The following is a 14652-nucleotide window of genomic DNA, read 5'->3' as shown; positions in this document are numbered from 1 at the left end:
TTAATCTGAACAGGATCTTTAGTAATAAGGGCAGCTGCTCACTAGATAAATGGCTTTCATTTATTCACTCATTTCATCTTGGACACCTGATGTGATTGACAAATGTGTCTATTCAGGTTTTTCACATGTTCTGATATCCTAGTGCTGGCAGAACTTCATTGAATTACTTGAGAAAATCAAACTGTTGCCACAAATCAACAGGTGCAAACTTATGAATGTCTTTCTCACAAACACTGAGAAAATAATCTCAAGAGAATAATTATGGGAGAAGTGATGATGGGTCTTTCTAATAGAGAGCCAGCAGACAAACATTTACAGTTTGCAATGAATTGCTGAGATCTGACTGTCTGCTCAAAGCCAGTGATGCAGCATGATAATTCTGCAATGTCTCTGATACTCAGACTTGAATGCATCATTTAATTTACTCAGACTAAACTGATTAGGTGCCTTAATTCTCAGGCTCTGAGCACCTTTCTGGTGCAGAACTTCAGGGCAATTCAGCCTGTTAGTCCATCCTCCCTGACCCCTGGCAATAGTCCTGATGGTGTCCAAAACCTATTGATTTGTAATCCATGAAGTGAAAAAATTTAAGTCTGGGTATTTAACTGTAAAAGTCTAACCATATAATTAAAGTTCTATTTTCACAAAAGTTTCTTCCTACAAAGTTCAACATATCAGTCATGCATTTTTCTTTATCCAGGATATTCAGGGGCCCTGTACTCCCTGTAGGATTGTATTTCACAAGCCATCTGCTTGCATCTACCCTTCCTCTTGCAGGATAACACAGGCACAGTAACAGCTGAAAAACCCTGGAATAAACCTTCCTGTTTTCTGCTGCTTTTCAACTCTTTTATGACCCAGACCTCTTCTGATACTTGACAATGCATTCATGGGCTGTATTCTGAAACAAAAATAGGTGACTAGTCAGGCAGTAAAGTGACACCCCTTTTTGACTTTTGTATAACAGGTTTTACCCCTGGAAATTGTATGTTCTCAATATAAAAGTTGTAGGAACTAATTTGACAGAACACTTACACTAGGCTTATGAAAAATTCAGAACTATCAGTAAAGGAGCTATTATTGAATGGTGGAACAAAGGACAGAATCTTTTTTGATTTTGTTATTGCTAAAATCTTTTTTTTCCATACTTGATATAGAAATCATAAAATCACTGATATTGGGAAATATCTCCAAAATTGAGTCCAACTGTTAGTCTAGCACTTCCAAGTCCACCACTAAATCATGTCCCTAAATTTCCCACTCAGTGCTCTCCTACATTGTATTTCTGCTTCCCTTGATTTTTGTGGGAAGCCTCTCATCTGCTCACCAGACAGACCTGACAGCAGGAAATTTCTATCCTCACCATGGTGGGAGCACTTAGAGTCTGTGAGCTTGAAAAACATAGCCATTGCAGATGGTGTTATCAGTGATAGGCAGTGCCAGAGATGACAAAATCATTTAAACCAGTGAAGAGGATGAAAGTGTGGGAGTCTGTGTTTATCTGGTGGCATTAGTTTCTTAGGAAGTAGATGAAGCAGGAAAGAAGAAACAAGAGACATTAATCAGAGTACCAGAGCAGCCACCACACCTAGCTGAGGATAAGATTAAGCCCTTCATCTGTGCCTGTTGAGGACACACATACACAGTGTGGTGTACATGGCTTTCTGCAGAAAAATGTCCTAACAAGATCTGTAGGTTTTTGTTGATTTCTGGAAAGAGTGAAAAAAAATTAGGTGTTCTGAGTAGCAGACATCTACCTTTACTGAGTGGCTCTGGCCCAGCAAAACCTGGAAACAAATTGCAAATGCAGCCATGGAAGGAGCCCATACACTGTTGTAAAGATACAAGTCAGGTGTCTGTATAATTGCTTGCTTGAATTAAGTTTATTTCTTAAAAAATCAAGCCACAAGGTAAATGAGCAAAGCAAAGATGTCATTAAAAATTACTGGTATCAATGTTAAGGTTTTGTGAAGCAAATATACATCTTATGTAAACAGTATAAAAAAGACAGTCTTTAAGATAAGCAGTTTATATCATGCATATTAAGCATTTTCTCCTTATTCAGCTCACTATCAAAGATATTATTCAATTTTAAACCATAATGTTTAAGTAATTACTTATTCTAATTAATTTTGACAATGAAATATCTTTATACCTTTTTAACAGCCATTTCTTCATTTGCATATTTTCATTAATTAAAAAAATTAATAATTTAGAAGCACAGTAACAGATGAGTTGCACTAAAAGACATTTTGTCTGTGAGGAACAGTTTACCCATTTTTCCCATATACAGTCTGGGCACCAGCCCAAGAGCTTTGGTGTCTGCACTACGGAAACCAAAGGGCTGTGACATCCTTCAGTTGGCTCCTTTGCTGTGGATCTGTTAATAAAACAACTTCTGCTGTTTCCAGATTACCCCAGCTATAACTGATTGAGCCCTGGTGCAAGTTAGAAAAGCCTCAAGGCTGCTCTAAATTATGAATGTCATATGGTCCCCAAAGAAACCCATTACAGAGGGTAGTGTCTCATTTGCAAGGAGCCAGAGCTCTGTGAGGCTGTCCATGGCCTCTTCCATATTTTTCTTCACTGAACACAATGGTGGCAGATTCAGATCTAGGCCAGGTGGAAAAATCCAAATTCTGAATATCATACTCTTTAGAGAGATGAGCTTACCACATTGAAAGTGCACAGAAATTTGTGTTGTTGAGATGTTGGAGCACATTCAAAGAAGGGCAACGAAGGTGGTGAAGGGTCTGGAGGACAAATCTGGTGAGGAAACTGGAGAAGAGGAGGCTCAGGAGACACCTTATCACTCTGTACAATTACCTGAAATGAGACTGTAGCCAAGTGGGGGGTGGTCTCCTCCCAAATAACAAACCATAAGACAAGAAGAAATGGCCTCAAGTTGTTCCAGGGGATGTTTAGATTGGATATTAAGAAAATCTGTTCACTGAAAAGGTTGTCAAACACTGAAACAGGCTGCTCAGGGAAGTGATCGACCCAGCATCCCTGGGAGTATTCAAAAGCTGTGTAGATGTGGCATTTAGGGGCATGATTCAGTGGTGGACAATGCTGGGTTAATGATTGTGATGCCTTAGGATTTTAGCTTTTATATTTTTCAAATCCTGTACTGCTTTAGTGTATAACTCTAAAATTCCATATAGAGTGCTAGCTACTGTCTTCACATTTTGGCCAGACAAAACAATTCCTCTGGCTCTGAAGCTCAAGGACACCTTATGGTCTCAGGCCCCAAAAGTATAAATAACAGTGAGTTGGGAGGGAGCAAATTTGGGGTATATGACTTCATTACCTGAAGCTGTAATTGCAGAATTAACCCCTGATAGGTAAATGGACCAAACTTACATCTGTCTGAAAAACTCCTGACCATCATCCATCTTGGGTGTAGCCCCTCAAAGGCTTTTGGCTGCCCAAGGGGTACCTATTGAAGGTCTTCAATAATATCCATTTTTATTCTCTTACTCTTGTCTAGCCTCTCTTTCAGGTGGCCATTCCAAGGCATCTGTTGGACTTGATAATCCTGGACTTCAAGGGGAGGAAAAGTAAAAATAAAGAAAACAAGACTGTTTGGACCTGATGTACATGATAACATAATCTTGTGACAGGTTTGGTCACTTGTGGAAAGTTTAGGGATTCATAAATAGAACATATCTGTGTGATAGCATGCCCTGGCATGCAGCATGGTGTGCAGCTCTTTGCAGAATTGTTACCTTCATTATCTACCACACATCTGCTGAGCACTGCACTGGAGTTAATTCAGGGATTTCTACCCCATGTTCTTCTTCTTTTGTATGCTATAAACCATTGCTCAGTCTAAAGCAGCAGATAAGCACTGTTTAGATCAAACAAATGGCAGGATTCAGCCCCATAAATACACACATTCTGCTGCATAGTTTATGTTATCCTCAAATCTGTTATATCTATATTTTAGTTGTAAATCATATTCCATTTCAAGAAAATGGATACTCCACATCCTTGACACGATAGTTCCACAGGAGAGAATGAGAGTACTGTGAGCACACAGCAGGATCTGTTATAACCAATGCCAAACAGAAATCAATGCACATTTAAGCCAGTCTACAAAATTTTATGAAATAAAAAATTAAGAAAATTAGAAACACAAGGGTACAGGTTCTGATTAAGATGTACTACTGATAGTCTTGCGCAATGTTATTGTTCTTAATTTCTCATTTGTATAGTTTTAAATAACCAGGATAGATCGTTGACCCAAAAATTACTGCAGATTTACTCGTGTAGTTTTGGAACTGGGAGTAAAATAAAATTTAAGTTCATCTAGATTTACGTGGTTCAAACTGAAATACTCTGATTCAGCAAGGACTATTCTTTTTTCCAAGTAGACTCAAGATGGAATATTTTATATGCTGAGATTGTCACACAGTCAGTGCAGCTGCTTGCTGAGGCAAGAAAAGTGTTGCTGTTAAAACACCAACAGTGAGATGCTGTGTATTGGAAAAGAAATGTTGTAGTTGACAGAGCTTTATCACCTCCAGGACTGGTATTACATAAACTTACAAAGTTCCCAGATTGCTGCAGTTTCATGCAAGCTGCCAAAAGAGTTTTGACTGGGTCATTTAACTTGGAGAGGTTTCTTGGCAGTATTGTAGACAAACCTTCTGAAACTTTCTTTGTGTCACTGGTCAGTTGATCAAGTTGTATTGTATTGTATTCTAGAGAAAAGGTGGGAAGAGTAAAAGTTATTTTTCCACATTCTAGACACTGAAATGCTTCTGGAAGCACAAAAAGCTAATATGGAGGACAAGAAGGGCACACATGTTTTTCTTTCAACTGTAGTTCAAACAGACACAATGCATCATGTTTGGATTTAATGGAAAAGCAGCTTCCAGACAAAGAAAGAGGACACAGTGATCTTCTCCTCCACCCCAACCAGTGGAATACCTAACAAGAAAATCAAATTTGGTTCAGAAATTCAAGGCAATAGTTTAAAGAACTCAGGTGAAGAGATTGTTCTGCTCCATTATGGGAGAAAAATAATTTCTATTATTACTAGAATTATAGAACCACAGATTGGAAGGGACCTTAAAGATCATTCAGTTCCAATCCTCCTGCCACAGGCAGGGACACCTTTCACTAGATCAGGTTGCTCAGAGCCCCATCCTACCTGGACACTCCCAGGGATGCAGTGTCCAGGATTTCTCTGGGTAATCTGTTCCAGTGCCTCACCACTCTAACACTAAAAAATTTCTTCCTAATATCTAATCTGAATTTCCTGTTTGAAGTAGGCTTAATGGTTACTGTTGGAAGGCATTTCTCCTTGTTCTGTCACTACATGCCCTTATAACTATTTTCTCTCCATCTTTCTTGCAGGCTCCTGTCAGGTCCTGGAAGGCTGCAATTAGATCACCTCAAAGCCTTCCCTTTTCCAGACTGAACAATCCAAAATCTCTCAGCCTTCCCTCATAGGAGAAGTGCTCCTTCTCTCATTACCATGGTGGACTCACTCCAACTGATCAATGTGCTTCCTGTGCTGGGGACCCCTTTTAAATGCTTATTTTCTAAATTATAAACAAAATAGTGTCAAACTGTTTGTATTATTTGATGGAAGACTATTCTTAATAACTTGTGGATGTAAGGAGAAATTCTTGCCTGTCATTCTGTCATTCAGTCTGGTGCAGTTTGTATTACAGTTTATTAATATGGGTAAGATTTTTCTCCAACATTTTTCACACAACTTTGCAATTCTCCTTGTTATTTACATCTGTGTAATGAAAAAATGAAAAATAATGAAATGGTGAGGGAAAACTTAAAAGAACTCTTAAATAAATATGGACTCTTAATCAACTTATTATTTTTTGTATGTTTTGCTGGGTTTTCCACTTCTCTTTGAGATCACTGTTTGGGTGCTTATTTTCCTGGTTGGTTCTAGGGTGGATCCTTGTATACATCACATTACTCCTCTCCTAAAGCAAGGAGCATTCTTGGCATTTCTGCTAATTGTACATTTTAGGGATGTGTCTAGCAGAGCACCAAAACCATTGACATTGCAACATAAAGCTCTTTATTATAAGCCTTACTGAGTGCCAATATTTCTGTTTTCACAGGTTTATAGCACATTTTGAAATGAACACTTAGCTCAAATAAACATGGAACCATAGTCCTCTGTTTTCAGACAGAGGTGTCCCATTTTGCTGAGCTGCTGACCACTTGCACTAAGAGATGTTCCTAGTCACACTAAAATTGGTGTGTTACCTATATGCCATTGTCTTGTTTGGGCTAGAGCTCACCCAGCTCCAGGGGTTGAGACTCATCCTTTGGCTTAGAACTGATTATCAGACACTTGCTTGTCAGACAGAGAAATCAAACAGGCTGACTTGCAGGATGGACCACAGAGGCCATACATCATTTTTTTCAAGGAATAAGAGAAGGCAGACCACTCTGGTACAGAGCAAACAGATCTTCCTTCCCCTTTTTGAAAACCTGCATCCCAGTGTCCCCAACTTATTAACTGGGCCAGAAAAACTCATAAAATACTCTAGCTGCATTTTTCCCTCAAAACATCTCTATTTCACAGATGGATTGTTGCTCTCAAGACAAGTGATACTTTTCCTTCATGAAAGGTTCTGTAAACCATAAAGGCAATCAGCTGCCATTATTTTCAGGTCTCTTTCAATCTGTCACAACTTTTACAGCTCCAAAGTTCCTTGGTTTGCAAGAGAACTCTCAAATCATGCCACTATTTGATAAGCACTCTGAGAAAAAAATAAAAGCAAACATGGAAACATGTTCCAAAGTTTCTCTCAATTTTTCTGCTGGAGCTAAGAGGATACTCTTTTCAGTCAGATAGTTGGCACAAGTTAGCTGAAGCCTTATAGCAAGTACAGGGTTAATCATGCTCCTCACCCTTACTCAGTGCAAACCAAGCCTTGGCATTGTAAAAGGGAATGTGTGAGGGAAGCTACTCTTCTGCAGTGAAGGAATAACATAGGAAAGGGAAAAGCTGTGGAGATAAAAGAGCAGGGCCTATCATGGCACATAGAGTGAAGGGCAGGGAAGGAGGAAGCAGGTTTTAGATTTCAATTGAAGTGTGGCTTAATTCAGGGATCTGTGTGAAGGTTTAGGCACTTTTCATGAGCCCGAAAATTTTTGCATTTTGTGTTTGCTACTTTTACATCTTATTGGCATGCGTGGTGATCTCTGAGTAGTGAGAATATTCATCTTTCAGGGCAAACACTTTATGATAGGTTTTATATCATTGTTATGATCATATATATTATCATCATACATACTTGTTTATATATTGCTTGCACAGTCTAGCCAGTTTGAGTGGCTTCTGGAGCAGTTAAAGTGTATGATCCTATACATGTAGAAAATCCAGGAAAAAAATCAAATTTTTTAATTGCTTGCCTGGGAACAATCTTTTATATATACAGCACCATAGTTCTACCATCAAAATGCTTGAACCCATATGTTGCAGAGGATCAGAAAGTTCTCCTGGAAAGGTTTTGCATCTGCAATGAAAGGTGTGTCTGCATGTGTTTGTATGTTTATGTGTAGCTGTATTTACAACTCAGGTTCTCAGCCATGGAATTATTCCCATCTTAACATTTATCCATTGACTACTGTATTTGTCTCTCATTTTAAGCATTTGTCATACTTCTCTTTAGTTTATCCTTTTTACTTCCTGGGAAAATGAAGTTCTAACCCTTGAGTGGCAAATGAGCAGTGTGCCATGGTTCTTGCTCAAGCAGGAAATTTCCCCAAGACCACACAAGTTTAATGGAAATAACTTCAAAGTTGAATGAATTTTTGAGAGCAAACATCCAGGCTGCAAAGCAGTTCTCAGAATACTCATGGACACCTGACAGCATGAGTGGAGTTCCAATGGCCTTCCTTGGAAGAATTTAGCAGGTATTTCCTGTTCACCTCCAACACATAATCTTTTGAGATATTATGTTTTGCTTTTACAATATATTTTTAAAGATAGTCACAACAGTTATCAACAGTAAAGGACTTGTTTTATGTAGGACTCATTAGAAGAGCTCCCTGATTGCAAGAGTAACTTCAGCATGCAAATCTTCAGCAGTTCATAATTTATGTGGCTTCAAAGAGCAATCCAATTTGTTTATACAAAAAATTATCTCTAGATTGAAAAGGCTTGAGCTGTCCTCCTTTGTTTTTTTAACACACTGATAAACACCTTGTTCTGATATTTGAAAGCAATTTCTTTTTAGGCAATGGATAAAATAACCAATCAAGTACAAATACACCAAGAAACTAGCCCATCAAAATACCATATTTTAATCCAGATAATATCAGAGACGTTTCAGAGCATGCAAAAAGTTGCTTTATTTGATTTTTAAAAAAATATATTTTCCCTTCTGGTTTGAAATGAAAACTTTTAATATATTAAAGGCACACACAATCAATATCTTTCCACCAAATTTCCTGGATCATTCAGATTATTTCTGTTCCACTGGACAATTAATGTTCAGGAGAAACTAGTATGCAACTGGTGTAAAGCCATAAACATAAGAGTTTCCAGCAGTGTTTTCCCATTTTTTTGACTTATTTGCTTTAGGATGATAAGCAATGTTTTTCTCTGAGAGCAAGAGGGATCTGAGGATTAGGAAATATGAAAATTCTGCAAGGAATTGCTGAGACATTTTTGACCTGCTCTGAACTTTCTTGACTCCTAATCTTAGGAGAGGAACAGGAATCTATCAATTCTCCTGTTACCAACAACTTCTTAATACCTTTTCTCTCTTTTGTGTTAGCTAAGGTTAGTCTGGCCAGCTACATATGCTGAAAATTATTCTTTGCTTTAGGTTTGGGTTTTTAAGGAAAAGCAAATTCAACATTAGTTTGAAAACCAGTGCAGCAAGGGTGTAATGAGAGGGCAAATACAAAGGTCACAAAACAGCTACTTGAAATGCAATTTTTTTTTATTTAAGCAGCAAATTTGCTCTGTAATTTAAAAACTTGCAAATTTACCAGTCACCAACCTGTATTCTTAGTATTTGTATTCCATGAATATTCTTTAGGATTTGCAAACATTTCTCTTCAGAAGTATGTTAATTTCTACATGCTGCTTCTAAAATATTCAGGCTCTTACTAGGAATTGATGATGTTGCCATGTTGTGCATGTATCACAGCTGTGCTGCTCAGTGTGACCAGGGCTGGACACTGAAACTTGGTTTGACAAGCTCTTACCCAGTTATCAACCATTGGCAGGTGACAAAGACATGGCATGAGGACCCCATTTCAGACAAGTTTTGGTCTGTGTTTGATGGGCCCACATGGGAGGGGTGGACATGGCTCGTGCAAGGCAGGCACAGTGTTTGAGGGTCATCACTTTGTCTGATGGAGAGCAGAGGAAGGTGGAGGCAAACACCTTTCTGAGATTGCCCCAGGACCACTCTTGGCCACTCCACCATCCTCTCCTATCTTCTCAGTGCCTCCATTCAGTGCTAGGTGTATCAGGAGCATGACAAAATCTACTGCGGCAAAATCCTCTAAAATGCACTCCGGCGTTCTTCAAAAACAAATTGTTCCACAAGCAGCAGAACTTCAGGCATTTTCTGCCTGACTCTTTTCCATGTGGCTGCTCTTGTCTCAGACCTCATCTCTTCAGTGATCACTCTAACTTGTCTGTCTCTCTTTCCTCTATGGTATGGTATCAACCTTTAGGAACTAAATAGGAGTTTAACACCCCTGAACTTTATCCTTTCCTATCTGTTGAAATTGGTGAAAAGGTGTGAAGCAAGGGACAAACTAAGAGGTGTAATCACATATGCTGGTTTTTCCTAAAAAGAGGTTAAAATCAGTTTTTAAATTTTGTTTAAAACAAGCTTTTCAGATCTTTTTAAGTTAAAGTGGTGAGGATATTCTTGAGGTATAACTGAGGTCTAAACACAGCAGAAATCAATATCAGAGTTGTTTCTGATGGTTTAAAATTGCAAGTACCTTTGATTCAGTCTTTATCATCAGCCACAAAAAAGTATATTTTTTATTACAGAACATTTAAAGGAATTAATTCTTCCATTGTTGAATATATCATGAAGAGTTTACTGTAAAACAAGAGATAAACAGTATCTCCAAAAAGGATGATAAAATGCAGTGCAACATTAAAAAGTCCTTCCAAGCACAGACAGCTGTCACTCCCAAGTAATTAAAAAGGTTAATATATGAAATTATCACTGGTGCTTTATTTCACTGATGTTGTATGAGGTTCATTATGAGAGAATAATTTTAAGTTAAAGTGCAGAAATTTGCTAAGGAGACTTAGGTTTTACGAAGACTGCTTCCAAAACAATCTTCCAAAGCAGTAGAGAAGGGGTGGTGAACAATAACAAAAGAGAAAATGCCATTTGACACCACTGGTTGGTCTAAGTTTAAATTCTGGACAGTCAGGGAAGAAAGCAGAAAGGGGGATTCAGATGTGGATTTCATACATTACAGTATCCCAGAATGATTTCATCCAAGTTATGGTTTGTTCAAATGAATAAAATACATTTGTCAAATTTAATGGTTTGATGGCAATTTTGGCTCTGGGTCCAGTCAGTTTTACATTGCTTGAAATTTCAGCTTCTTCTGTTAAATATTTTGGGGTTTGTGTTTCATGAGTGCAGTATTTCCTGTGTTCATCAGGTGGGGATAAGTGCTAGGAGGACAAAGAGTCCTTAGTTCTGCCAAGAGGGGTGTGCATGTTTGGTTATGCATTGTCACCACAGAAGTTTATTGGCAATAGAAACACAGAATCATTTAGATTGGAAAAGGTCTTTATGATCATTGAGTCCAATCATAAACCAATGCAAAAGCACAGTTTTATGTGCCTGGGAATACTCTAAGCCACTGACTACTTTATTTGAGAATAAAGAGAATACTTTATATTTCCTCCTGCCTTTGTGCTTTCAAAGGGTAAAATTTATCCTGTCCAAAAGGTACAGACAAAACATTTTTCAAAGTGTGCAAACCACAGAGGTGAGTCAGGGTGGAATGGGCAAATGGAGCCCCTCCATCACAGCTGGGAAAGGCTGCAGAAGAAGTGGGATGTCTGTGCCCTGGTGAGAGGACACATAGCATTGATGCTTAGCATTGGCTCCCCACTCAGCACAGTTTGAAGAGGGGCTGTGGCTGCTCCCTGAGAACTGTGACACCCCCACCCCTTGAATGGCAAATTCAATTTGCTGTTTCTGCATTTGTGCCTGTGAGAAAGTTGGATTCCCACCTCACTCCATCTGCTCACATGCACAGGCACAGCTACAGGGAATTCACTTTTCCATTTAAATGAATACTGGTGGGAGCTCGAGGTATTCACTTCACTCTGGTGAAAGCCTGGAAGCTATAAAAAAAATGGAGAAAAGTAAAAGACAGAGCCTGTCTCATTTGGATAGCTCTTCAAGGAAACAGGAGCTACAAGTAGATTAAAGCTGTGATGGTAGGGTAGGAGCAGATGTTCACTCTTAAGGGCAGTGATGGAACAATAATTGTAGCATATGTTGATGTCCTATAGACAACAGAGGACTTGTACCAGTAACTGTAACTTGATAGATCCAGACAAATATGTCAGTGCTGCTCATCTGCATGTTCTAATGCACTGGGAACAAATGAGAAAAATAGAGGCATCTCCTCTCACATACATGCAAAATCTCTTAAGAACAATGACATATTTCAAGAAAGGCAAGACTACTGTAATTTTTTTATTGCAACAAAGAGGAGAAATTTGATAATTAGTGTTGAAGGCAGGCAGAAGGGGAGGCTTTTGTGAAAGTATTACCTTTCAGTAATGTGGGAAGGAGGGAACTGGGTGAATCAGAATGGAGGTTAAGTTGCACTCCAAATAAGTTAAGACTAGTGTTGCCTGTAAGTAAAAAGCCTAGAACTAAAGAACTGGAGGAAAAAAATTCTAAAGCAAGAAGACAGAGCCTGAAGAAAGAAATCTCCATGGGTCAGCATGTAAACCATCTTTAAAATACAAGCCAGGCTTGACATACAAAGCAGCAGTTTCTGGGCTTCCTCTGATAATTCCCACTTCTGGTTGTGATCCTCACTTGGCTGAATTTGACCCTTATTTTCAGAACTACTGATAGAGCAATGCTTGATCTGCCTGATGCAAATCATCAAGTATGTGCAAGTGTTTCAGTTTGCAGTTTGTCATGCTTGTTCTAAGATTTCAGCAGATGCTATTTATTTGCTTAATCAAGAGCAGATTTTATCTGACTTTGGTGGGAAGCTCACAAGTATGACTATGTACACTCACTATGAAGGAGCACTGCCTTTACTGGGGAACTTGAGAAAACTGTTCCTGCTGAAGGCACTCATCTTGTTTAGCAAAAAGGTAATTTAGAAAGTTTGGTAGGAAAGGCAGTAAGCAAGAAGCATTGCCCCTGGCAAATTTATTTATAATTTCACCATTTATCTCAATGGTACTGAGATTCTCTCTGTTTCATTAAAAATCATCTTAATTTACAAAAGAATAGTCTTACTGCAAAGATTTCAAAAGGCTAGAAAGTATAAAAGTATTACCTTGATTTTCTTAATACACCTTGCTAGAAACCTTTCATTTGCTAGGGGTTTTTTGTATTTTTTGTATTTTTTGTATTTTAATCTATGTGGGCCACTGTGGCAGAGCTCAGGATTTATCTTGGGTGTGAAAGAGAATAATGTGAGACATCCAACTTTATATTGCAAGAAAATAATATTTTCCCTGCATTCTTCACACCAGTTGGCCTGCAAGCCTGTCATAAAACAGTTCAACAGTGAATAATGAGAGAAATCAGGACAAATTGAGTTAGGATCAAAATCTTATCAGGAATACTACAGGATGACAGATTATTTTAAAAATAACTATTTGCTTTGATTTATAAACATATTATTCCATGTGCATGTGGAACTTAAAAAGGGACAGTAAATAATAATGTATTTTTCTTTAATTTAAAAGTATCAAGGTCCAGTTTATTCTAATACAATGAATAAAAAATAAGGAAATTAATCAAAAGCATTGAATTTTTTTAAAAAAGTATTTTCACTGCAGTATTAGAAAATTTTAAGAAAGTGTTTAAATCTACTCCATCCTCTGATTTTTCATTTGCTCACAGGGTTCATGTTACAAAAGACCACTGGGAGAGATGAATTATTTCAAGGTTAGTAAACAACCAGGCTTTGTTTCACTGTGGAGAAGATCTGATGGTTTGAACTCCTGTTCTGTCTTTGGGTGCTATCACAAAAGTTAATTTCCTTTTACTGATTTCCCCACTGCCTTCTCCCTCTTGCTGTTGTTTGTAACCCTACACAGCATTTTATCAGAACATCCCCTGCATCCCTCTCCAAAAATGACACTCTCCTCAGAAAGGCCAGAAAAAACCTGCCAGCCAATTGAGCAATGGCAGGATTACCCAAGCAGTCTTCACCCACATCTGGCACAGAGATAAACAGTGATAAAAAGAAGGCTGATACCTCTGGCTCCTGTTGATTTTGTGGAATTAAATTTTCTGTGGATTTGTAGACAGGTAAGATGCTCACACTTATTAACTACAAAAAAAAAAAAAAAATACAAACTGTTGTGGAAAAAATGTTAAGTACTGCACTGTTTGTGTTGAAGAATTACAGAGAACAGTTTGAGAACACTGAACTCTGATTACAGCAAGACCTGATGTGTTGTGCCAAGTTAGCAGCACAATGATTTTATCTACCTGTTGGAATAGAGGAGTGTTTCACTACCTCTTGGATCCAGATTTTGCCTGCAAGGGTACATGTGTTACTTGAGATCTTCATCCAATGTAAAGCCATGTGCAATCAACCCCTGAATCAATCTTCATCACAGAAAATAATAAATGTTTGGATTTAGGGGTTTTTGAGAAAGCAGCTGAAAAAATTCAGTCAGCATTGGTTTGACTGGATGCGCAAGCACTAGCTCAGCTCAAGGCAGGTGAACATTGCCAGGCAAACTCTTCTGGCTCTGCAAGCTCCTGGCAGCCCTTCAGAGAAGCCACCCCTGCAGCCACCCCACCAGCAGAACCTTGCCTTATTTTAGTGTAGTAGCAATGATACTGCACTCTGTTTGACAGCCCACTTTATTCTGGGAGCAAAAAGCTTTGTGTAAAAGTTCAACCTGTCTGGTTTTGGGGACCAGAGAGCAGCACAGATCTTAAGGCAGTACACCTTTGCTTATGTGGTGCTTTTCTCTGAGCAGAAACATTATGGAACTTGGTGGTCACCCTGTTCCTGGGTAATCTGCATTGATAATCTCACTGCAGGTAAACTCTTGAGGACAACTGTGTCATTGAATTCATGAAAATATTATGAGGTTGGAAAATATTAACAAATATGGGGTTTCTACCCATTGTGTAAGTCTGGACCAATAACATCTTTTGCTTCACCCACCTGCACACATGGTTTAGCATTTTCTGGTGACTTAAGCACCTCTCCAGGACTCCCCTGGTCATTTAGGCATGTGGGGGGTGTGAGTGAAGCAGGGTTGGCTCAACACCATGTCTGGTCACAGCCACTGGGGCTGCTGGGACCAGAGCAGGGCAGTGACCACTCTGAGAATGGTTTAAGTGCACAAAGTGAGCTGGGCCATTCCACCTGCCTTTGGAGGCAGAGAGCAAGGCAGCCAGCACAGACAGATCCCTAGGTACTCCATTTTACTGTTTA

Source organism: Oenanthe melanoleuca, chromosome 3 (assembly GCF_029582105.1).
Source record: "Oenanthe melanoleuca isolate GR-GAL-2019-014 chromosome 3, OMel1.0, whole genome shotgun sequence".
Lineage (NCBI taxonomy): Eukaryota > Metazoa > Chordata > Aves > Passeriformes > Muscicapidae > Oenanthe > Oenanthe melanoleuca.
Note: the sequence above shows the minus strand (reverse complement) of the source record.